A 27,783-nucleotide genomic window follows, 5' to 3' on the forward strand; every position below is an offset into this window, starting at 1 on the left:
TATGTTAGTAGCATCTGATTGACTGACTAAATGGCTCACTGAATTTTCATAGTATCAAACCTCCATAGGGCGTAGGGGATTATAACCGTGAAATGACCTGTTAATCACACATCAACAGACATCATTCACAACAATGAGTTTACGATCACATTATGAAGTCAATATGGTGTTTCGATTACAATTCACATTACAATTCACTGGAACCAGTTATGTGTATTTGTATGATATATGCTGGTTCTCTATAGTGCTGGGTATGGGCCCTGGTCTGAAGTTCAGCACTATATAGGGAATAGGGTGCCATTTGGGACACAACCATTGTATTGTTGGTGTTATGTAATTGGTGGTACCAGGAGTAGTCCAACAAGGAAGTCATTTCAGGCCAACAGTGTCAAAATCAATAGAGTTTTCTTCCACTTGGCTGGCCACTTTGTGCTACAGTGGACAATCTGGCTGGTGTGTGTGTGTGTGTGTGTGTATGTATGTGCATGTGTGTCCACAGCAGATACAGTTCAAGTCGGAAGTTTACATATACCATGGCCAAATACATTTCAACTCAGTTTTTCACAATTCCTGACATTTAATCTTAGTAAAAATTCCCTGTTTTAGGTCAGTTAAGATCACCACTTTATTTTAAGAATGAGAAATGTCTGAAAAATAGTAGAGATAATTATTTATTTCAGCTTTTATTTCTTTCATCACATTCCCAGTGGGTCAATTAGTATTTGGTAGCATTGCCTTAAATTGTTTAACTTGGGTCAAACGTTTCGGGTAGCCTCCTACAATAAGTTTGGTGAATTTGGACCCATTCCTCCTTATAGAGCTGGTGTAACTGAGTCAGGTTTGTAGGCCTCTTTGGCCTCCTTGCTCTTGTTCTGCCCACAAATTTAATATGGGATTGAGGTCAGGGCTTTGTGATGGCCACTTTTTCCTCCAAACATAACAATGGTCATTATGGCCAAACAGTTATATTTTTGTTTCATCAGACCAGAGGACATTTCTCCAAAAAGTACGATCTTTGTCCTCATGTGCAGTTGCAAACTGTAGGCTGGCTTTTGATGGAGGTTTTGGAGCCGTGGCTTCTTCCTTGCTGAGCGGCCTTTCAGGTTATGTCGATATAGGACTCAATTTACTGTGAATATAGATACTTTTGTATCTGTTTTCTCCAACATCTTCAGAAGGTCCTTTGCTGTTGTTCTGGGATTGATTTGCACTTTTCACAAGTACGTTCATCTCTAGGAAACGGAACGTGTCTCCTTCCTGAGCGGCATTATGGCTGCGTGATCCCATGGGGTTTATTCTTGCGTACTATTGTTTGTACAGATAAACATGGTGTTTGGAAATTGCTCCCAAGGATGAACCAGACTTGTGGACGTCTACAATTTTGGAGGTCTACAAATCAGTCTTGGCTGATTTCTTTTGATTTTCCCACGATGTCAAGCAAAGAGGCACTGACTTTGAAGATAGGCCTTGAAATACATCCACAAGTACACCTTCAATTGACTCAAATTATGTAAATTAGCCTATCAGAAGCTCCTAAAGCCATGACATAATTTTCTGGAATTTTCCAAGCTGTTAAAAGGCACAGTCAACTTAGTGTATGTAAACTTCTGACCCACTGGAATTGTGATACAGTGGAAATAAGTGAAATAATCTGTCTGTAAACAACTGTTGGAAAATCTACTTGTGTCATGCACAAAGTTGATGTCCTAACCGACTTGCCAAAACTATAGTTTGTTAACAAGAAATTTGTAGAGTTGTTTAACGAGTTTTAATGACTCCAACCTAAGTGTATGTAAAATTCCGACTTCAACTATATTTGTTATGACATCCCTCTCTGGTCTTTCCCATCTTTCAGCAAGTCATTATCGCCTTGGTGTCAAAAGTCTGAACTGTCATGGGGTGGTGACTGTGTTGGATACATAGAGAGTCTGAACTGTCGTGGGGTGGTGACTGTGTTGGATACATAGAGAGTCTGAACTGTGGTGGGGTGGTGACTGTGTTGGATACATAGAGAGTCTGAACTGTGGTGGGGTGGTGACTGTGTTGGATACATAGAGAGTCTTAACTGTCGTGGGGTGGTGACTGTGTTTGATACATAGAGTCTGAACTGTCGTGGGGTGGTGACTGTGTTGGATACATAGAGAGTCTGAACTGTGGTGGGGTGGTGACTGTGTTGGATACATAGAGAGTCTGAACTGTCGTGGGGTGGTGACTGTATTGGATAACTTCCAGTTTGCTAGATGCAACATCACACATTCAAAACTTTTTTGTCTCTGTATGTGGAGATTTATTTGAAGAGGAATTTTTCTCTCATCCCTATTATTGTGGAGAGATATTGGCTCTCTCTCTAAGTGTTATGTGCATGCTTGTGTCGTGTTTTTGGCTATCATTACAGTTTTTTTCGATTGCTAAACGACAGTGGGCACAACTGGAGTCACATGTGCAAAACTCTAACTACAGTCTGCACTACCAACAGTCACCTGAGCTAAACAGTTCACATCACCTGCAAAACTCATTCCAAGCAACACAACTCTTAAAACATGGCTCAAAACATGCTCAGTGCAGCCAAACACTATACACAACCCTCACTGAGATAACACACACTGTCACTCAGAACACACTGAGAGTAAAAACACTAGCATCAAACACCAATACAGAAAATACAAACTTTTCATCTTTACAGTTTGAACAATTTCAGTGACTTCATACAAAGTAATATTTTCTTCAAAGAAAAGAGTGACATTCTTTCACATGATTTATTAAATTTTTTAGAACATAACAATTCTTTAAGGTAAATGAAAATGAGCAGTTTGCTTCAATAGTCTGTAGTAAATTACGGAATTACAGTAATGAGAAAAAAAGGTAGAAACTAAAAGTACATACTGTAATTCAAACAAATAATTGAGGGGCTAATCCTGCCCCTCTCTAGCATCAGGCCACAGGTTTTCTTCAACATCACATCTAATGTTTTCTCTTGCCATGCACCTGGGGAAGAACCTTCTGGAGTGCCTTATCCATCCCTGGCAGTCCTCTGGACTCGTGTCCTCACATCCGGCACGCATGGCTTCCAAAAGAGACATCTGGTCATGTGGGTGGTGACCAAACACTTTCCACCTCCAGGCAGAGAAAAACTCCTCTATTGGGTTGAGGAAGGGTGAATATACAGGCAGGTACAAAACCATAAATCTGTGATGTGCTGCAAACCAATCTGTGACAGCTGCAGAGTGGTGAAAAGCAACATTATCACAAACTATGACAAAAACTTGGGGGTTTCTTACTGGCTCCCCCTGTTCTGCTGGCACTATCTGAGCATAGAGCTGTTCTAGGAAAGCTATAAGCCTTTCTGTGTTGTATGGGCCAATGAGTGGTGTGTTGAGAAGCAAACCATCATTGGCCATTGCAGCACACATGGTGATATTTCCCCCCCTTTGGCCTGGAACCTCCACAGTGGCCCTTTGACCTATAACATTCCTTCCTCTGCGCCGTGTTTTGGCAAGGTTAAATCCAGCTTCAACGATAAATACAAATGAATGTGGTCTTTCCAGTGCTTCCACCTCCATTACTTTCTGAAAAACAGTAAGTGCACAGTTTTACTGTAGAAATGTTAGTGTTTTTTTTACTGTAAATATTTTGTATAGCTGTGTACGTAACCTCAGACGTCTTACCTGGACATATTGGTATCTTTGCTCTTTTACCCGTTCACTGTTTCTCTCGAACGGTACAGTGTATAACTGTTTCATTGTAACTTGGTATTTCTTTAGGACTCAAGCAATAGTTGTTCTGCTGACAGAATTAACATTTTCAAATATATCATTATCAGCCAGCACTCTATCTTGAATCTCCCGCAGTTTTATTGCATTGTTGACAACAACCATGTCAACAATAGCATTTTCCTGCGCATCTGAAAATATTTTTCCTCTTCCCCCTGTTGGGGGCAGCCTTTGGGTCCTGTTGTAAAAATATATTTTACAGTCAAACTTACTGTAATATATATCTGTGTAAATATTCTATAATTGCAATACAAAATTGATTCCTGTAATGTTTTCATTTACTGTAAGGATGTAACTCACCTGTTTGCATGATGGAAAATTTGCATTACAGATGCCACTGTGGATCTTTGCAGATTGGGTTGCACCCTCAACCCTGCCTCTCTCAATGAGAGGCCATGGTTCACGACATGGTCTATAAGTGTAGCCCTTATTTCATCTGAAATAACAGCTCTTTGTCTTCTTTGTCTTCCTCCACGCATCCGCCCTCTCCCTGCCACCCTTCTCCCTCCACGAACCCATCTTCCTTGTTCCATTTCCAAAATTAGTCTTTCTGAGATCTAGCTATATATACTGTAATATGTAAAACAAGACACCTGCTTAGCCTTTCAGCTGAAGTTGCAATCAGCAGTGTTTGAAAGGCACAAGGCTGAAATCTATTCTGTTTTGAATGTGTGGTTCACAGTTTTGACAGCAGTGTGTTAGCATTTGAACAAAGTGCTGTAAATCCACAGTGTTGTGCAGGTTGTGGTTAAAGTCATGGGATAAGTGTGTAGAGTTTTGAAAACTGTGTTCAAGCAATGAAAAACGAACTAGAGTTTGGTCCACATGAACTGCTGCTGTGCAAGACTGTAGTTAGAGTTTTGCACATGTGACTGTCGTTTAGCAAATGAAAAAAACTGTAATGTGATGACAATTGCTTTATCAAATCGATTAATTACAGTATGTTTAATTATTACGATTAAATTACTCATGTAACAATTAACTCATCAGCAATCTTGGGACACCATGGAAAAAGTTTGTTTAATGAGTTACCGTTTCCGAATTAACTCTAAAGATATAAATATCTCTGACATTTCAGTCAACAATCAGTCATTAACTCATTTTATCTTCTATCAGTCTCATTCTGAATGTCGCAATATCCTTGGATATCTGCACGAACTCTATCATAAATTATGAATATGCAATACACAAATTGGCCTTATTATTTATTTACTAACTAAATAATCACAGAGCATGAAATAAACACACAAACAGAATAGCTTACACATTGAGTACTACATAATGAAATGAAAAGTGTACTGAACCCTTTATGACGACTTTTTACACCAAATGAAAAGGTCATGTAAGAAAGAGACAAAAGACAAAGGACTCCACTATCGTACACACAGCTGATAACTAGGCTCATGGAAATTATAATACTTTGCACATGAACGGCCGTTCATTCGAAAATATCATTTGCAATGCACAGTGCCTTGCAAAAGTATTCACCCCCCTTGGCGTTTTTCCTATTTTGTTGCATTACAACCTGTTATTTGGATTTCATGTAATGGACATACACAAAATGGTCCAAATTGGTGAAGTGAAATGAAAAAAATAACTTGTTTAAAAATTTAAAATGTAAATAAAAATGTATTCACCCCCTTTGCTATGAAGACCCTAAATAAGATCTGGTGCAACCAATTACCTTCAGAAGTCACATAATTAGTTAAATAAAGTCCACCTGTGTGCAATCTAAGTGTCACATGATCTCAGTATATATATACCTGTTCTGAAAGGCCCCAGAGTCTGCAACACCATTAAACAAGAGGCACCACCAAGCAAGTGGCACCATGAAGACCAAGGAGCTCTCCAAACAAGTCAGGGACAAAGTTGTGGATAAGTACAAATCAGAGTTGGGTTATAAAATAATATCCAAAACTTTGAACATCCCACGGAGCACAATTAAATCCATGATAAAAAATGGAAAGAATATGGCACCACAACAAACCTGCCAAGACAGGACCGCTCACCAAAACTCACGGACCAGGCAAAGAGAGCATTAATCAGAGAGGCAACAAAGAAGCCAAAGATAACCCGGAAGGAGATGCAAAGCTCCACAGCGGAGATTGGAATATCTATCCATAGGACCACTTTAAGCCATATACTCCACAGAGCTGGGCTTTATGGAAGAGTGGGCAGAAAAAGCTATTGCTTAAAGAAAAAATAAGCAAACAAGTTTGGTGTTCATATGGAAGAAGGTACTCTGGTCAGATGAAACAAAAATTGAGCTTGTTGGCCATCAAGGAAAACACTGTCTGGCGCAAACCCAAACCTCTCATCGCCCCGAGAATATACCATCCCCACATGTGAAGCATGGTGGCATTATCATGCTGTGGAGATGTTTATAATCGGCAGGGACTGGGAAACTGGTCAGAATTTAAGAAATTATGGATGGCGCTAAATACAGGGAAATTCTTGAAGGAAACCTGTTTCAGTCTTCCAGAGATTTGAGACTGGGACGGAGGTTCACCTTCCAGCAGGACAATGACCCTAAGCACACTGCTAAAGAAACTTTCCAGTGGTTTAAGGCGAAACATTTAAATGTCTTGGAATGGCCTAGTAAAAAGCCCAGACCTCAATCCAATTAAGAATATGTGGTATGACTTAAAGATTGCTGTACACCAGCAGAACCCATCCAACTTGAAGGAGCTGGAGCAGTTTTGCCTTGAGGAATGGGCAAAAATCCCAGTGGCTAGATGTGCCAAGCTTATAGAGACATACCCCAAGAGACTTGCGGCTGTAATTGCTGAGTAAGGTGGCTCTACAAAGTATTGCTTTTGGGTGGGTTAACAGTTATGCAATCTTAAGTTTTCTGTTTTTTTTTTTGTCTTTTGTTTTTTTTGTTGTCTTGTTTCACAAGAGAAAATATTTTGCATCTTCAAAGTGGTGGGCTTGTTGTGTAAATCACATGATACAAACCCTCAAAAAATATATTTTAATTCCAGGTTGTAAGGCAACAAAATAGGAACAATGCCAAGGGGAGTGAATACTTTCACAAGCCACTCTATATTTTTATGATTGCATGCCTTTGTTGTCTCTGTTGGAATCGGTCCGTCTGGGTGTAAATTTGACAGAAAGTCTCTGGTTGTGTCTGTTAGAACGGGTCTTCCAGACGTACCAATGGTGGTTGGATATGGGAATGTTATTTTAGAATGGATATTATCAAAGTACCAGCCGGTTGTGCTCTTGCTCGGTTTGTTAAAATAGATCATTTAGAGTTATCTATAGTGGTGAGAGGAAATTGTTCTTCTTTCTCTTCTTCGGTCGAGTTTCCTAGACTATTTTGCCTATACAGCTGCAGACTGTGAAAGTGTAGTTTTCTTAACCATTTCAACGTGTACAGCTGGCACTGCATGGAGTCTAACCATTCGTGATGTATGGTTCAACACCGTCCGCCTGCTTGGTCTAATGTACATTTTTGTCAGAAGTGAGTTTTATGCACTCTGGAAAAAGGGATGTTCCATGACGCCAATATAATGTCTGTACTCACGTGGATGTAGCCACTGACTTGGTTAAGACTTCACATGAAAAACAATTCTCTCATTTAGAAGGCTAACATCACTTTATATCTTCTCACAAATAGTTTCATATTTAATCATGTCAGTTCACCAACATTTGGATGTGAATATGATCACTGGGAAAAATACACGTTCAGATATACAGTTATGTTATTATACTGTCCTTCATGGGATCACAAAACACAACTGATCTGACATAATTGTTCTATAAGTGCCCAAGGACCACTCCAACCACTTGGACTACAGAAATATTGTTTCATTATTTAACCTTTTGATGTTACCGTTATGGGGGTAATTCTGCCAAACCCAAATGTGTATGTGTGTGTGTGTGCATACGTGTGTGTGTGTGTTCGTGCATGGTTGTGCATACGTGTGTGTGTGTGTGTGTGTGTGTGTGTGTGTGTGTGTGTGTGTGTGTGTGTGTGTGTGTGTGTGTGTGTGTGTGTGTGTGTGTGTGTGTGTGTGTGTGTGTGTGTGTGTGTGTGTGTGTGTGTGTGTTCGTGCATGGTTGTGCATACGTATGTGTGTGTGTTCATGCATGGTTGTGCATACGTGTGTGTTCGTGCATGGTTGTGCATACGTGTGTGTGTGTGTGTGTGTTCGTGCATGGTTGTGCATACGTATGTGTGTGTGTTCATGCATGGTTGTGCATGTGTGTGTGTGTTCGTGCATGGTTGTGCATGGAAAAGTTTCCATCTGCACACGTATGTGTGTGTGTTTGTATACGTTTTGTGTGGACTATTCACCCGAGGCCAGTTGGGCGTGCGTAGTCACGTGGATTGTGTTAACCGTGGGAGCGAAACCTTGTTGACGTGCTTCACAGAGAGTGCTTGTCACATGACATCTCCTCTCTGCCCCCTTCCCCGTTGAGCCCACGCCCACCGCCCTTCCGCTCGCATGAGCCTCAGTCTGCTGTGTGTGGGTGTGTGTGTGTGTATACGAGTGTGTATACACATGTGTGTGTGTGTGTCTCTGTATACACACGTGTGTGTGTGTGTGTGGGTGTGTGTGTGTGTGTATACGAGTGTGTATACACGTGTGTGTGTGTGTCTGTATACACGTGTGTGTGTGTGTGTGTGTGTGTGTGTGTGTGTGTGTGTGTGTGTGTGTGTGTGTGTGTGTGTGTGTGTGTGTGTGTGTGTGTGTGTGTGTGTGTGTGTGTGTGTGTGTGTGTGTGTGTGTGTGTGTGTGTGTGTGTCTGTATACACGTGTGTGTGTTTATGTATGCATGCGTGTTTATCTTCATATATGCTGAGCCAGGACGCTTTGCTGTTACTACCACAGCCACAGCCAGCACAGCACAGGCCCTAGTTTACACAGCAATACCCATCCAGCTGTCCTCCTGTGCCCTTCAGCTACCTCTCAGTCACACAGACACAGCTGGACAGACGTATGGACAACACCTCCGGGCTGTTAGATAGACACATGAGTGTGTTGGTCGCTGGCATGATGTTCTTTTCAGAACCGTACATCTGTATCTCTGTGAGAGGACAGTGAGTTGTTTGGGGTGGGAGAGTGACAGACAGGTTGTCTGAATCAGCGGTTAGATGAGTAATCTCTTACAGATAAAACACATGATTAAAAACATGTTGTTGGAACACTTCACATGTGATCGTGTGACATTAATGTGTTTTTTTTCAGTAAGGATTCAGCAGATAGGCATTTTCAGACAACACACCGGTGTGTCCTTTCAGTCTTTTAGTAGATTCATCTGATTGAATATATCATTTTAATATTCCCATTTAGCCTGGAAACCAAGTTAATTTGGTTCAACGTTGTGGGATATTCAACACGCCCACAACACAAAAACACTAAACGTATTTTTGTATTAGGTTTTCCGCACAAAACAGAATGGTTGCATCTGAAATGGCATCCTATTCTTTCAGCTTGTATTCAGAGTGACTTGCAGGTGCATTTGGGATAAAGTGCCTTGCTCAAGGGCAAATCAACAGATTTTTCACTTCGTCAGCTTGGGGATTTGAATCAGCAACCTTTCGGTTACTGGCCCAACTCTTAGCCACTAAAGCTACCTGCCGCCTCAAGGCACCCTATTCCCTATATAGTGTATGTTTTTTTTTGCCAGAGTTGGTCTACAGTAGAACACTTCTGCTCTAGGGAATAGGGTGCCATTTCAGTGCTTCACTTGACCTATCCAGTATAACGTTGCTTGTCTCAGTGGCCTTAAGAGGGTAGACTTCACACACAACCTGCACACTTTCCTAAAGATCCAATCCACATTGGAGAAAACAGTGCCTTGCTGTTTTTGTTATTGCTTTGTTGATGTTATGGAGGTAGAAACAGAGGACAGTAATGCGTGCAAAACAGTAAATGTACATCAAGGTAAAGTACAGTAAATGTACATCAAGGTAAAGTACAGTAAATGTACATCAAGGTAAAGTACAGTAAATGTACATCAAGGTAAAGTACAGTAAATGTACATCAAGGTACTGCAATATTTTTTTTTAGATGCATGCCAGCAAAGCCCCTACACAATACAACAAAACACTAAACAATACATTCATTGCACTTTAACGGTGCCCACAAACAGCAGTCCCAACACCTTACCACTGCTATACCTGGCTATCAGCGGAGCCTTGTCTTGCAGCGAAACAGTTCATTTAGCTTTTTTTTCTGCCTTTGATAAAAACATAGCTGATATGTCTGACTTGCTTAAACAAATGTGGTTACTGCTGACAATTGAGATGTACAAACTATGGCATAAGGGGACGACGAGCAGATAAGAGGCAATCCGCCATTTTGATTAAGACAATGAGCTAGGACGTGCGTAGTCAATATAACTATTTGTTCAGCACATTTGAAATGCACAGCGACAGAATTCAGAACATGGGCCGTTGTTACAGTATTCTCCCTGTACACCAAGTCAGAACCGTAGGATAAATAAAGGGGGCATATAAGCAGACAATGAATGCTCTTGCTGTATTTGATGATGACATTTCTCTAAAACAGGCCATAGGCTACATGTGCACCACCAAGTCAGAACAGTAGGTGAAATTAAGAGGGGACCAAATTATTAGGGTGAGGCATATGGGCTACTAACAGCTTACAACACAACATACACTTAGTATTAGTCTTAGCTACAGTATAAATATTATCTCATTTATGCAGCAGCCTACAATACCTTTTTGGACTCACCTTGTTGTGCTCACTTGAACAGGAAGGTGGTGCGACGGTCCTTCGTGGACAAATTGTGTCATTAAACTCTGTCATCAAAGTCTGGCATTATCTGGATTTATGGTGCTTTCAAGGCAACTGGGGCCCGAGTTCCAGACTTGCAATTCTGAGTTGGATGACCAATCAAAATGTATTTTCCCAGTCAGAGTTATTTTTTTCTGAGTTCCCAGTTGTCTTAAACTCACTGAAGTCAGATTTCCCAGTCCTGAGTTTCCAGTTGTTTTGAGCATGGCAGAAGTCATACTAGAATGACAGCAGGACCAATGTTGATTGTTTATCTTTTTAAGCTTGGAAAAGAGACCCTCAAATCCAGACTTGGGACCACACAGCCACTCCACTGAATAGCAAGCTAGTGGTTGCTTTGCGATGCTTGCAGTTAGCCACTGATTCCTTCAAAACCACTGATTGTTGAATTTGCAATTTCCAACTTGTTGTGTAATGTTTATGTCCAATGGCCGATGAGCACCGATACGTTTTGTCTATGATTTCTATTCATTATTTCTATTCATATGACAAGGATTAAAAAGGATTTGCCAGTTGATTGTCGACATGGGTCATGATGATGACTGCTAGCTTGCTAGCTAAGATTTTGAAAGTATCAGTCCAATCAAAGCTACTGTAGATATAACATCATTTGACATCATTTTATTTGTGGCCAATGACCTTGAGCCTTCTTGGATGGGCACTTCTAATGTAACTCTATGGCAGCACCTAATGGGCTTACATTTTTTGGCAGTGATGTAGTGTCCCTAGAGTGACAAGACACTGAGCCAATCACGACGCAACTAGAGAACATTACCAACCCCTCTGCCCTGAATGACGGATCACCACTGGCAATGATGTCCAAAAAAACTGTGTTAGTTTATTTGCAGTAATTTCTTTGTTTTTGTAATGTCCCAAACGGACGTGGCAGTTCCACCAGTTAACGATTCCAGCTGTACTCTTATCACAGGAGATATGAATTGTGTGGTCACGATGCCGTGACATGCTCAGTCCAACAAGTCAGTATTATTCAATTACCATGTCTGCCTGGGCATCCTAAACACTTACTCATTACTGCTGCTTTGGCCTGACAGAAATAATTAACCTTCATGCCTTTGGGTTGTGTCCCAAATGACACTCTACTCCCAATATAGTGGACTACTTTTGACCAGAGTCCTATTGTCCCTGGTCAAAAGTAGTGCACTATGTAGGGAATAGAGTACCATTTGTAACACAACATTCACTATAAAAACATTGTAGTTGTTTAAACTGGGTTTTTTTTTACTCAACTTTTCAATTAAAGCTTTTCCCAAACTTGCAAAATTCAGTCAACTTAAAATTATGTTTTTGTTCCACTTGTCTCATATGTTCATTCAACTATAAATTATTATTTGGGCATTTTCACTAAATAAGGCTGTGGAACTAGTGACATGCAATAGTTGCAATTATTGTGATTAAGGAGTAATTTAAACAGGTTAACATTTAAACAGGTTAAACAGGTTAATATGCCCCACCAACATTAGACAACTATACAGAAAACCCCAACATTTCTGAAATAAATCAATGAAATGAATAATGAGAGAATAGTGAGATGAACTGATAATTGACACAGACATGGTGGCATACAGTAGCAGGAAGATCCGAATGCCATCAACCAAAAGGTTGTGAGTTCAAATTCCAGATGAGGACACGTTGAATAATAATTACTGTATAAATTCATATGTATAATGTAGTCATATGTATCAAATACCTGAGTTGAAAACATTGTTGTGCAGACTATTTTTGTTAATATGCCCAAATAATATTTGAATTAACATATGAGATTAGTTGAACAAACAGTGTTAGTGCCGTGGCCTACTCTGTATACCCGTCGCAAGACCCACTGGTTGATGCTTATTTATAAAACCCTCTTAGGCCTCACTCCCCCCTATCTGAGATATCTACTGCAGCCCTCATCCTCCACGTACAACACCCGTTCTGCCAGTCACATTCTGTTAAACGTCCCCAAAGCTCACACATCCCTGGGTCGCTCGTCTTTTCAGTTCACTGCAGCTTGCAACTGGAACGAGCTGCAACAGACACTCAAACTGGACAGTTTTATCTCAATCTCTTATTTCAAAGACTCAATCATGGACATTCTTACAGACAGTTGTGGCTGCTTTGCGTGATGTATTGTTGTCTCTACCTTCTTGCCCTTTGTGCTGTTGTCTGTGCCCAATAATGTTTGTACCATGTTTTGTGCTGCTACCATGCTGTGCTGCTGCCATATCGTGTTGCTACCATGTTGTTGTCATGTTGTGTTGCTACCATGCTGTGTTGTTATGTGTTGCTGCCATGCTATGTTGTTGTCTTAGGTCTCTCTTTATGCAGTGTTGTGATGTCTCTTTATATAGTGTTTTGTTGTCTCTCCTGTCATAATGTGTGTTTTGTCCTATATCTTTATTTAATTTATTTTGTATTTTAAATCCCAGCCCCTGTTCCCGCACGAGGCCTTTTGCCTTTTGGTAGACTGTTATTGCAAATAAGTTAACTCACTTGCCTAGTTAAATAAAGGTTAAATTAAAAAAATGTAAATACTCATTATCTGTTTTCGAATTACAGAGATGCTAATTTGAAGTACAGACTTGATGAAACTGTGTTTTAATAACATTGCAACAAAGTAAATTAATTTTTCAACACATTTCTGGTGTGCGCATTTCCAGTAGTGGAAAGTCATTCACCCAAGCAAACCGTTATTATTAACTCACAGTAATTTGAGCATCACACTAGGCGACATCAACTTCATCCTAAAGACATTAAGTTATTGTCTCCTGCACCATATCTGCCCCAAACCAATACAGTACAGCACACAAACTGATAACACTTTCTTTATATGGTTTGTACATGTTCAGTAGATGTTCAATAAGTGTCAACAAAATTTCAATGAACTATCAACAAAACTTAACCTTAACCATAATCCAAACCTAAACCTAACATTTATTCTAACCCTAATCCTAACCGTAACCTTAGCAAGCGGTTGTTTATCAACATATTCAGTCATTTGTTGATTATATGTCCATCTGTAGATCGTCTATATGGGACTATCAGAACAGTCAATCCATTCATATAGTAGGATACATGTCCATGTGTTGTCCTTTTCTGGGGCGATGCCATGTCGTGTTGGACGTCTTCCTGGCTTCATGTTGGCACTGATCTCTGTGAGACGCAGCGGCACATCATCGCTCGCAGGATACTCCTCCGCCCAATCATAATAAACGCCCTGTCTCATCCTCGGGTCCTGACAGCGTAATAACAGTATGATTGTGAAGTACCTTGTCATTGATAACGAGCTGTGTACCGAGCTTAATGAGCCCCATGTAAATGAGAATGGATACACACACACACACACACACCAAAGCAGGTAGGCAGGCGCGTGCACACACACACACACACACACACACACACACACACACACACACACACACACACACACACACACACACACACACACACACACACACACACACACACACACACACACACACACAGAGACATTGGGCCCCTCCAGGCATCTGAAAGTGGGGGCTTCAGTGCCAGTCAATATCCCAGCTGTAATCACACCAAACTGCTCACTAAGCCACTCACTGTGTGTGTGTGTGAGTTTGTGTTTGTGTGTGGACATAACCAGCTAGTCTAAACAGACTCCAGATCAGATCCTTTCAAGGCTACCCAGACGTGCCCTATGACGATTTCACCTTGTCCACCCGCTACCCCCTCCACCCTCGCCTTCCGCCCGTGTGTCACGTACTCAGTGTCACATCGAGGAGCACGTCTGCAAGGAACAACTAGCAGAGAGCTGCAAGACGAAAACACACAGAGATCACAGAAGCAAACACACACACACACACACACACACACACACACACACACACACACACACACACACACACACACACACACACACACACACACCTATACTGCAGACCTGTCAGCTGCGTTAGCTTTTACAACTCAAACACAGAGCAAGATGCAAATCTCCATAGCGGTCCAAAAAACAACGATGGTGGCTAACATGAAAGAGATGAGGATGCTCCTAAAACAGCATCTGAAAACTGATATCATAAGCAGATTTCCCCTTAAGGAGATTAGGTGGACACAGGAGCCAGCTCACTGTGTGCAGTAAAGGCTGTGAGTCTTAATTCAATATACAGGAAAGCTCCCAGTCTGAGGTCTCAGTTTTATTATTGACGTTGCATTAACTGTGCAGTTTGATGTCGCAGTTCCAGACGCTCCAATGAAGAAAACAGCAAGACAGGGATGTAATCAAAGGTGCATTGTACTGGTAATTTCCCTGACGTTCGCTGAGATCACATTCACACTAAACACTGCGGATGTTGGATCAAGCGTAAATGACCATTTGTGGAGTGCAGTGCACTTGTCAACAATGCAGGTAGAGCTGCTGTGCTTGTATGGGTAGGCATTGGCAAAAAACAAAAAAAAATCTAGGAGGATTGTTTTGGGCAATACTTTAGATCTTATTTAAAAACATTTCTCATCAGCTCCCATTATTCTTCCAAGTAAAGCCCTGACTTCCAGATGGTTCCAGATGGATAAGATCAGTAGATTGGGAGACAATCAGGCAAAGCGACAGCCACCAGTGTTCTACTGCAGTGCTTCATGTTCAAGGGAGGCCTGATTCTGACTCTAACCTGCTCTGAAGTTTCCTACCCCCAGGCTAAACTCTCCCTCTCTGTTTGTGTCTCTGTGTGTCTGTGTTTCCTAGGTATTCTCCGGGATCTTCACCGCTGAGATGGTTTTAAAGATCATCGCTCTGGATCCATACTACTATTTCCAACAAGGTTGGAACATCTTTGACAGCATCATCGTGTGCCTCAGCCTCATGGAGCTGGGCCTGTCCGACGTGGAAGGACTGTCCGTTCTCCGGTCCTTCAGACTGGTATTTAACCATTTAACATGTCACCCCTCTGGCCTATCTGTCTCTCTGTGTGCTGTCTGTCTCTCTGTGTGCTGTCTGTCTCTCTGTGTGCTGTCTGTCTCTCTGTGTGTTTGTAGGTGATGGTTGTCTGGAATGGGTGTGTTAAAGCCTGCACTGTTTGACAGTGTGACTGGTTAAGTCTCTCACCCAATGGTACTGTACATGTATGCGAACTGTAAGTCCCCTTAACTGTGAGACCATTGGCAAGTCCTTCTCAACAGTTACTAAACCAGCCTGAGTTATGTAACCCCATTTTACTACCATATCCCATTGACAGAATGATTTGAATTGTAGTCAGTAGCCACTTCTTTATTTAGAAATGTGAAATGTGGGTCTCCCGAATGGTGCAGCGGTCTAAGGCACTGCATCACAGTGTTGTGGTGTCACTACAGCCTGGGGTTTGGTCATTACTGGCAATGACCGGGAGTCCCATAGGGCAGCGCAAAATTGGCCCAGCGTTATCTGGGTTAGGGGAGGGTTTGGCCAAGGGGGGCTTTACTTAGCTCATCGTGCTCTAGTGACTCCTTGTGGTGGGCCGGGTGCCTGCAGGCTGACATTGGTCATCAGTTGAATTGTGTTTCCTCCGACACATTGGTGCAGCTGTCATCCGGGTTATACAAGCATGTGTTAAAAAGCGTGGTTTAGCTGGTCATGATTTGCAGCACTTGACCTTTGCCTCTCCAGAGCCCGTTGGGGAGTTGCAGCGAGCGATGAGACGATTGTAATCACGAAGGGGGGGGGGGGGGGTTAAAATGACACAAAAAAGTGAAATGTGACTAATAAACATTTTACTGAAAGTTTAAACTCGAACATGAGAATAGGATAAAGAAAATATAATTTATCTCTAAATCTCTTGATTCAACTTCTAGTTAACATGAATTTCAAAATTAATTTCTCAGACAACTAACAAACAGCTGGTCTCACTATTTCCCCTCCCACAGCTGAGGGTGTTCAAGTTGGCCAAGTCGTGGCCTACCCTCAACACACTCATCAAGATCATCGGCAACTCGGTGGGCGCCCTGGGAAACCTAACCCTGGTCCTAGCCATCATAGTCTTCATCTTTGCCGTAGTGGGCATGCAGCTGTTCGGCAAGAACTACCAGGACTGTGTGTGTAAGATCTCCAAGGACTGTACGCTGCCGCGCTGGCACATGAAGGACTTCTTCCACTCGTTCCTCATCGTATTCAGGGTGCTGTGCGGCGAGTGGATCGAGACCATGTGGGATTGTATGGAGGTGGCCGGGCAACCTCTCTGCATCCTGGTCTTCATGCTCGTCATGGTGATCGGGAACCTAGTGGTGAGTCAAACTAAGTCACTCAGTCTCTTTGGCTAGGGTGGGTTATAAAGTCTGTCTAAGTCAAACTAAGTCACTCAGTCTCTTTGGCTATGGTGGGTTATAAATAGTATGTAATTTAGTAGCATGTTCGAGTTTAAAGGAAAACATTGGACACATTGTTTTTACTGATTTAGTTTTGCTGTGTTGTTTATGAAACGTCTAGAGTATGTGTAATTTCAGGGCTTATACCCAAGTTTGACATTACTCAGTGTCCTCAAAAAACATGGGGTGTTTGTTTGTGTGCTTGTGTGAGTGAGGGGGTGAGTGCCTCAACTAGATTTCTGCCCATCCACTTTATCCCCCTCCTACCAATGTCTCTCTACCTGCCATGTTTGGAGCTTTTGGCAGGGTGGGAGGGGTGTACAGGGGGTTGTGAACTGTTTTGGTAGTGGTATGACAACACGAACCTGATGGTGGCCCTCGTCGAACTCCCCACCGCCCACTACTGTGTCCAGAGCTACAGGGGTCGGTGGAAGGGAGTGTTGCAATAAAATGATCCCCCTCCCTCCCCCTTCCCCACAAAGCTCACATGTTCCCGATATGGGGTCTGATTCAGTTTCACAAAGACGCATGCCTGGCAGTGGCTAGCCTTGTTAGCCTTGTTAGCCTTGTTAGCCTTGGCAAAGGAACACAGAGGGATGAAATGTTGAGATGTCACAGGGTTCTGTTTTGTGACTGCTTCGTTTTACAGTCCTGCTCCACATGTATAGTAATTAAAAGACACCCCTTTAAAGGTCAGGGGTGTCAGCTGGGGAAACTAACAGTGATAAAGGAAGTAACAGGGTCCTGGGCCTCAGTAGGTCTAGATACCATTTGTCACAGAAGCCTATGCAGTGTTACTGACTGTAGCGCTGACTTCAGCAGGTTTGTTAGATCCTAGGGATATCTGCACACTTACAAGGCTGACTTCAGCAGTTTTGTTAGATCCTGGGGATATCTGCACACTTACAGGGCTGACTTCAGCAGTTTTGTTAGATCCTGGGTATATCTGCACACTTACAAGGCTGACTTCAGGAGTTTTGTTAGATCCTGGGGATATCTGCACACTTACAAGGCTGACCTCCTTGACTGTATTTCTGCTGTCTGTATCTCTCTCTCTCTGTCACTCACAAACACACACACACTTTGTCCTGGCAGACCTAATTCCATGTCCTTAAGGCTGTCATCGGTGAGGGGTTTCCTCACTAACTGACATGTAGACAGGTGCTGAAGTTTACACTGGCATCGTTGGGCAGCCCAATGCCACACTGAGGGTTAGTGTATAAGTCTCCTACTGTATGTGTTGGGGTTGTATAAATACAAAATGTCTCATGATTACCATGCAGGAAGTGAACCTACATCCTTGCCACTGCCCTACCCTACCCCAACCCATTGAGCCACTTAATTAGGGACTAAATGAGTCAAGGCTCTCTACTGTATGGAGTGGTACTCAATCTTCCCAGTACCACTCTCTATTTACAGTGTCCTCTTTGCCCTCAGTGGTCGCCTCTTTCACTACATACTCCACTACTGTTTCCATCCGCAGGGCAGCCGAGCAACGAAGCCACAATTACCCAGCCAAATGTATCTGCTAATATTATCTTTCTCTGCGGGGTCGCCCCCAGTCCCTTAGTCAAGTCAGTGCCTGTCATTTGCTTACGCACTTGTGTTAGAGGACCCCTCCTCTCCTCCTCTCCTCCTCGCTTCTGCCCCCCCCACCCCCCCTCCGCCACCCTCATCCTCTTCTCTCTCCCCTTCTGCCCCCCTCCTCCGCCACCCTCATCCTCTTCTCGGCCCCTTCCGTCTCTCCTCCCCCTTCCCTCCTCCTTCCCCACCTCCTCTTCTCTTTCTCCCTCCTCCTTCTCTACCTCCTCTTTTCTCTCTTTCCTTCTCCCTCCCCTCTTCTTTCTTTCCCTCCTCCTTCCTTATCCACCTCCTCATCTCTCTCCCTCCTCCCTCCTCATCTTCTCTCTCTCCTTCCTCCTCCCTCCTTCTCTACCTCCTTTTCTCTCTCTCCCTCCCTCCTTCTCTACCTCTTTTTCTCTCTCTCCCCCCTCCTCCCTCCTTCTCTACCTCCTTTTCTCTCTCTCCCTCCCTCCTCTACCTCTTTTTCTCTCTCTCCCTCCTCCTCCCTCCCCCTGTCATATTTATTTTAGCTGAGCAGTCAAAGGAGGTCGGTGAGACTTAGTACTGCCTGGCCTGCGAGACCTTGTGTTGTGTAACATAACATGGCTGCCAGTGTCTTGTCGGGAGGCTGACCAAATGTCCGATGTGGGACGGCGGGTTAACAGATCCAGATCAACCAACGTCAACGTCAACGTCAAAAGACTCGAGTCATACTGAGGTTCATTAGAAAATGAGCACTCGTCTAGGTATCCAGACCTGACCTCAAGTGATCTTCTACCTCAGGTCCCTATTGTCTCAAGTGTTGTCAAATCAAATCAAATGTTATTTGTCACATACACGTGTTTAGCAGATGTTACTGTGGGTGTAGTGAAATGCTTATGTTTCTAGCTCCAACAGTGCAGTAATATCTAACAAGTAATATCTAACAATTTCATAACAATACACACAAATCCAATATAAAGGAATGGAATTAAGAATCTATAAATATTTGAACAAGTAATGTCGGAGCGCCATAGACTAAGATACAGTAGAATAGAATATAGTATACACTACCATTCAAAAGTTTGGGTCACTTAGAAATGTCCTTCTTTTTTAAATAAAAGCAATTTTTTTGTTCATTAAAATAACATCCAATTGATCAGAAAAAGAGAGTATACATTGTTAATGTTGTAAATGACTACTGTAGCTGGAAACGGCGGATTTTTAATGGAATATCTACATAGGCGTTCAGAGGACCATTATCAGAAACCATTACTTCTGTGTTCCAATGGCGCGTTGTGTTAGCTAATCCAAGTTTATCATTTTAAAAGGCTAATTGATTATTAGAAAATCCTTTTGCAATTATGTTAGCACAGCTGAAAACGTGCCATTGGAACACAGGCGTGATGGTTGCTGATAAAGGGCCTCTGAATGCCTCTCAAAATAATCTGTTTCCAGCAACAATAGTTATTTACAACATTAACAATGTCTACACTGTATTTCTGATCAATTTGATGTTATTTTAACGCTATCTTGTTACCTAGAATTACGTTTACATAGGTCATTCAATGGACGGAATTCATATAGAATTCAACAGTTTTGGTAATGATGAATGTCTCGCCTCTCTGATGCTAAGAGAAAACCAACCTGTTTGTACAACTGGTGTGACTCAGCCAGGCTGAAAGATTGAGCGCAACCTGACCCAGCCTTGTCCCTGGTCCGGCACATATACATACACAGCCCAGGATATAATCTAGGCTTGCCCATCAGATAACGGGCCTACTTTCACCTCTCCAGTTACCAGGCTGTCCGTTCTGCTTTGAATAATGCTGATTAGCACCAGACCCCCGCAGGTGCAGGGACCCAGAGCATATCCGCTCACATCATCTGCTCTGCTGATTGAAGCTCCAAGCCCAGCAGATAGGGACACACAGACACTCACGCACAGACACACAGACAGATCACATTTTATTTGTCACATGCTTCGTAAGGAACAGGTGTAGACTAACAGTGAAATGCTTAAATGCCCCAAAATGCAGAGTGAAAAATGAGAAAATGGTTTTTATGTAAGGGATAAATACACAATGAGTAATGATAATGGCTATATACAGTACCAGTACCTAGTCGATGGGATAGATTATAAATAGTAGCAGCAGTGTATGTGATGAGTCAATGGAGTTGGTGCAAAAAGGGTCACACACACATCTCTCTCTGTTTGGTGACCTCGCTTCCCACACACACACACATCTCTCTCTGTTTGGTGACCTCGCTTCCCACACACACACACACATCTCTCTCTGTTTGGTGACCTCGCTTCCCACACACACATCTCTCTGTTTAGTGACCTCGCTTCCCACACACACATCTCTCTGTTTAGTGACCCTGCTTCCCACACACACACATCTCTCTGTTTGGTGACCTCGCTTCCCACACACACACACATCTCTCTCTGTTTAGTGACCTCGCTTCCCACACACACACATCTCTCTGTTTAGTGACCCTGCTTCCCACACACACATCTCTCTCTGTTTAGTGACCTCGCTTCACACACACACATCTCTCTGTTTAGTGACCCTGCTTCCCACACACACATCTCTCTCTGTTTAGTGACTTCGCTTCCCACACACACATCTCTCTGTTTAGTGACCCTGCTTCCCACACACACACACATCTCTCTCTGTTTAGTGACCTCGCTTCCCACACACACACACATCTCTCTGTTTAGTGACCCTGCTTCCCACACACACATCTCTCTCTGTTTAGTGACCTCGCTTCACACACACACGTCTCTCTGTTTAGTGACCCTGCTTCCCACACACACATCTCTCTCTGTTTAGTGACTTCGCTTCCCACACACACATCTCTCTGTTTAGTGACCCTGCTTCCCACACACACACTCATCTCTCTGTTTAGTGACCCTGCTTCCCACACACACACATCTCTCTCTGTTTAGTGACCCTGCTTCCCACACACACACATCTCTCTCTGTTTGGTGACCTCGCTTCCCACACACACACACACACCTCTCTGTTTAGTGACCTCGCTCCCCACACACACACACATCTCTCTGTTTAGTGACCTCGCTCCCCACACACACACACACCCATCTCTCTCTGTTTGGTGACCTCGCTTCCCACACACACACACACATCTCTCTGTGTAGTGACCTCGCTTCCCACACACACACACATCTCTCTGTTTAGTGACCCTGCTTCCCACACACACATCTCTCTGTTTAGTGACCTCGCTTCCCACACACACACACATCTCTCTCAGTTTAGTGATCTCGCTTCCCACACACACACACACACATCTCTCTCTGTTTAGTGACCTCGCTTCCCACACACACACACATCTCTCTCTGTTTTAGTGACCTCGCTTCCCACACACACATCTCTCTGTTTAGCGACCCTGCTTCCCACACACACACACACATCTCTCTGTTTAGCGACCCTGCTTCCCACACACACACATCTCTCTCTGTTTAGTGACCCCGCTTCCCACACACACACATCTCTCTGTTTAGTGACCCTGCTTCCCACACACACACACACATCTCTCTCTGTTTGGTGACCTCGCTTCCCACACACACACACATCTCTCTCTGTTTAGCGACCCTGCTTCCCACACACACACATCTCTCTGTTTAGTGACCCTGCTTCCCACACACACACACACATCTCTCTCTGTTTGGTGACCTCGCTTCCCACACACACACACATCTCTCTCTGTTTAGCGACCTCGCTTCCCACACACACACACATCTCTCTCTGTTTAGCGACCCTGCTTCCCACACACACACATCTCTCTCTGTTTAGTGACCCTGCTTCCCCCACACACACATCTCTCTCTGTTTAGCGACCCTGCTTCCTAAACACACACATCTCTCTCTGTTTAGTGACCCCACTTCACACACATCTCTCTGTTTAGCGACCCTGCTTCCCACACACACACACACACACACACACACACACACACACACACACACACACACACACACACACACACACACACACACACACACACACACACACACACACACACACACACACACACACACACACACACACATCTCTCTGTTTAGTGACCTCGCTTCCCACACACACACACACACACATCTCTCTGTTTAGTGACCTCGCTTCCCACACACACATCTCTCTCTGTTTAGTGACCTCGCTTCACACACACACATCTCTCTGTTTAGTGACCCTGCTTCCCACACACACATCTCTCTCTGTTTAGTGACTTCGCTTCCCACACACACATCTCTCTGTTTAGTGACCCTGCTTCCCACACACACACATCTCTCTGTTTAGTGACCCTGCTTCCCACACACACACATCTCTCTCTGTTTAGTGACCCTGCTTCCCACACACACACACATCTCTCTCTGTTTAGTGACCTCGCTTCCCACACACACACATCTCTCTGTTTAGTGACCCTGCTTCCCACACACACATCTCTCTCTGTTTAGTGACCTCGCTTCACACACACACATCTCTCTGTTTAGTGATCCTGCTTCCCACACACACATCTCTCTCTGTTTAGTGACTTCGCTTCCCACACACACATCTCTCTGTTTAGTGACCCTGCTTCCCACACACACACACATCTCTCTGTTTAGTGACCCTGCTTCCCACACACACACATCTCTCTCTGTTTAGCGACCCTGCTTCCCACACACACACATCTCTCTCTGTTTGGTGACCTCGCTCCCACACACACACACACACCACATCTCTGTTTAGTGACCTCGCTCCCCACACACACACACATTCTCTGTTTAGTGACCTCGCTCCCCACACACACACACACACATCATCTCTCTGTTTAGTGACCTCGCTTCCCACACCACACACACACACACATCTCTCTGTTTAGTGACCTCGCTTCCCACCCACACTGTTTAGTGACACACACATCTCTCTGTTTAGTGACCCTTGCTTCTCCTGTTTAGTGACACACACATCTCTCTGTTTAGTGACCTCGCTTCCCACACACACACACACACACACATCTCTCTGTTTAGTGACCTCGCTTCCCACACACACATCTCTCTCTGTTTAGTGACCTCGCTTCACACACACACATCTCTCTGTTTAGTGACCCTGCTTCCCACACACACATCTCTCTCTGTTTAGTGACTTCGCTTCCCACACACACATCTCTCTGTTTAGTGACCCTGCTTCCCACACACACATCTCTCTGTTTAGTGACCCTGCTTCCCACACACACACATCTCTCTCTGTTTAGTGACCCTGCTTCCCACACACACACACATCTCTCTCTGTTTAGTGACCTCGCTTCCCACACACACACATCTCTCTGTTTAGTGACCCTGCTTCCCACACACACATCTCTCTCTGTTTAGTGACCTCGCTTCACACACACACATCTCTCTGTTTAGTGATCCTGCTTCCCACACACACACATCATCTCTCTGTTTAGTGTTCCCACACACACACACACATCTCTCTCTGTTTTAGTGACTTCGCTTCCCACACACACATCTCTCTGTTTAGTGACCCTGCTTCCCACACACACACACATCTCTCTGTTTATCTCTCTGTTTGACCCTGCTTCCCACACACACACATCTCTCTCTGTTTAGCGACCCTGCTTCCCACACACACACATCTCTCTCTGTTTGGTGACCTCGCTTCCCACACACACACACACACCTCTCTGTTTAGTGACCTCGCTCCCCACACACACACACATCTCTCTGTTTAGTGACCTCGCTCCCCACACACACACACACACATCTCTCTCTGTTTGGTGACCTCGCTTCCCACACACACACACACATCTCTCTGTGTAGTGACCTCGCTTCCCACACACACACACATCTCTCTGTTTAGTGACCCTGCTTCCCACACACACATCTCTCTGTTTAGTGACCTCGCTTCCCACACACACACACATCTCTCTCAGTTTAGTGATCTCGCTTCCCACACACACACACACATCTCTCTCTGTTTTAGTGACTTCGCTTCCCACACACACATCTCTCTGTTTAGCGACCCTGCTTCCCACACACACACACACATCTCTCTGTTTAGCGACCCTGCTTCCCACACACACACACACATCTCTGTCTGTTTAGTGACCCCGCTTCCCACACACACACATCTCTCTGTTTAGTGACCCTGCTTCCCACACACACACACACATCTCTCTCTGTTTGGTGACCTCGCTTCCCACACACACACACATCTCTCTCTGTTTAGCGACCCTGCTTCCCACACACACACATCTCTCTCTGTTTAGTGACCCTGCTTCCCCCACACACACATCTCTCTCTGTTTAGCGACCCTGCTTCCTAAACACACACATCTCTCTCTGTTTAGTGACCCCACTTCACACACATCTCTCTGTTTAGCGACCCTGCTTCCCACACACACACACACACACACACACACACACACACACACACACACACACACACACACACACACACACACACACACACACACACACACACACACACACACACACACACACACACACACACACACACACACACATCTCTCTGTTTAGTGACCTCGCTTCCCACACACACACACATCTCTCTCTGTTTAGCGACCCTGCTTCCCACACACACACACACACACATCTCTCTGTTTGGTGACCCTGCTTCCCCCACACACACATCTCTCTCTGTTTGGTGACCCTGCTTCCCACACACACACATCTCTCTCTGTTTAGTGACCCTGCTTCCCACACACACACACACACACATCTCTCTCTGTTTAGCGACCCCACTTCACACACACAACACCCCTCGCTCGCTCTCTCTGTCTCATTCTTTCTTTCTTTCTTGACTGAGGACACATTTGTTTCCACCGTGTGTGTGGTCCAAACAACCTTTCAAAGTTCGAGGCGGAGGGGAGGAGAGGTACAAGGCTGGTAAGGTAACATGACACCGTGATGAAAAGGGATAATTAAAGGAGATAACCATCCACTATCCCTGTTAAAAATGTAGGATGTTAATTTGATCACTCTTTTGTTGCTGAGAAAGGCTAACTTGTACTGTAGTGTATTCAATGTTTAAAAAGGCTTCTAATGTTTGAAATTTCCATTTTAAAATGTCAGACTTGATTTGTATCTACTACTACAAAAAATAGACATGAAATATAATCCACATAGTACTTCTAATTTCCTGTTGCTGCAGGATTCTATTCCTGTTGTAGCAAAATGGCTCAAATTAAGATCCTACATCTGTATATTCACCCCCCCCAAGCCAAGACCACACCGTATACTGTGACTGAACCTTACTGGCTATGGCCCACATACAGTATGTTTGAGAGCAGGGGTGTAGGGTTAGGCTGGCAAGCTGCCTGGATAGAGGACCGACTCTCTAGTCTAGACTCTCCAGTCAGATTGCTTCTGAACATTGTTGCTGGGGATGAGAGTGGCAGGCGGTGACGTAATGACCTGTGTTTGTGCTGCACTCACCACGTTCACAGGAGTCTCTCTCTCTCTCTCTCTCTCTCTCTCTCTCTCTCTCTCTCTCTCTCTCTCTCTCTCTCTCTCTCTCTCTCTCTCTCTCTCTCTCTCTCTCTCTCTCTCTCTCTCTCTCTCTCTCTCTCTCTCTCTCTCTCTCTCTCTCTCTCTCTCTCTCTTTTTCCCTGAGTGAAAACAAGACATTCATGCCATGGGGATATTGTGCAGACATTGTACAAGCACATTCAGGGCAGCTATTGGATTGTTCATATTGGTCCACTCGTGTCCACAGAGAGGGGACTGTTCTCAGAGTACCATGTAGGAGAGGGGAGTGTTCTCAGAGTACCATGTAGAATAGGGGAGTGTTCACAGCGTACCATGTAGAAGAGGGGAGTGTTCTCAGAGTACCATGTTGAAGAGGGGAGTGTTCTCAGAGTACCATATAGAAGAGGGGAGTGTTCACAGAGTACCATATAGAAGAGGGGAGTGTTCACAGAGTACCATGTAGGAGAGGGGAGTGTTCACAGAGTACCATGTAGAATAGGGGAGTGTTCACAGAGTACCATGCAGGAGAGGGGAGTGTTCACAGAGTACCATGCAGGAGAGGGGAGTGTTCACAGAGTACCATGCAGGAGAGGGGAGTGTTCACAGAGTACCATTCAGGAGAGGGGAGTGTTCACAGAGTACCATGCAGGAGAGGGGAGTGTTCACAGAGTACCATGTAGAAGAGGGGAGTGTTGACAGAATACAATGCAGGAGAGGGGAGTGTTCACAGAGTACTATTCAGGAGAGGGGAGTGTTCACAGAGTACCATGCAGGAGAGGGGAGTGTTCACAGAGTACCATGCAGGAGAGGGGAGTGTTCACAGAGTACCATGCAGGAGAGGGGAGTGTTCAGAGTACCATGCAGGAGAGGGGAGTGTTCAGAGTACCATGCAGGAGAGGGGAGTGTTCAGAGTACCATGCAGGAGAGGGGAGTGTTCAGAGTACCATGCAGGAGAGGGGAGTGTTCACAGAGTACCATGCAGGAGAGGGGAGTGTTCAGAGTACCATGCAGGAGAGGGGAGTGTTCAGAGTACCATGGAGAAGAGGGGAGTGTTGACAGAGTACCATGTAGAAGAGGGGAGTGTTCAGAGTACCATGTAGGAGAGGGGAGTGTTCACAGAGTACCATGCAGGAGAGGGGAGTGTTCAGAGTACCATGCAGGAGAGGGGAGTGTTCACAGAGTACCATGTAGGAGAGGGGAGTGTTGACAGAGTACCATGTAGAAGAGGGGAGTGTTCAGAGTACCATGCAGGAGAAGTGTTTCACAAGACCAAGATGGCGCCGACAGATAGGGCAGCCGTGCTTCTAGCTCCTAGGCAACTTTGCAGTAGTTTGTTTTTATTTGTTATTTCTTACATTATTAGCCCAGAATTTTTGGGGGTGTTATTACATCCAGCCGGGAAGAACTTCTGCATATCAGAGCGCCGGCAACTCCCCAGCATTACCAGCATTACGAACAGGAATACGACTTTCCCGAATCGGTTACTTTGTTCGTACCCCCCAGGGGAATTGGATTCCAGAGGCTGATCCAAAACACCATCGGAGTGGACTTCTAGTCCGATTCAGGAGGCGCACACCCCACCCACCGCTTCCGAGTATATTACACATTTTCAGTCTCTGGATAATAAAGTTGACAAGCTCAAGCCAAGGATTTCCTTCCAGAGAGATATCAGGGATTGTAACATACCCAGTTATATAGAAACATGGAGATATACTGTCTGAGTCCATACAGCCAGTTGAGTTCTCAACAACACCCTATCCACATCGAAGGGACCGCAGTGGAGAAGGTGGAAAGCTTAAAGTTCCTCGGCGTACACATCACTGAAAAACTGAAATGGTCAACCCACACAGACAGTGTAGTGAAGAAGTCACTTCAGCACCTCTTCAACCTCAGGA

At 44.2% G+C, this 27,783-nt stretch overlaps 1 pseudogene across 1 annotated transcript in view; it reads left to right on the forward strand.

Moving 5' to 3' along the window:
• Positions 1-27,783, forward strand: part of LOC123991369 — a 191,672-nt pseudogene that overhangs the window by 100,442 nt on the left and 63,447 nt on the right. Inside the window, exons 15-16 of the transcript XR_006830786.1 lie at positions 15,264-15,437; positions 16,418-16,774. The product of XR_006830786.1 is annotated as a sodium channel protein type 4 subunit alpha-like (transcript). The remainder of the gene's footprint in view (positions 1-15,263; positions 15,438-16,417; positions 16,775-27,783) is intronic.

Source organism: Oncorhynchus gorbuscha, linkage group LG12 (assembly GCF_021184085.1).
Source record: "Oncorhynchus gorbuscha isolate QuinsamMale2020 ecotype Even-year linkage group LG12, OgorEven_v1.0, whole genome shotgun sequence".
NCBI classification, from domain to species: Eukaryota; Metazoa; Chordata; class Actinopteri; order Salmoniformes; family Salmonidae; genus Oncorhynchus; species Oncorhynchus gorbuscha.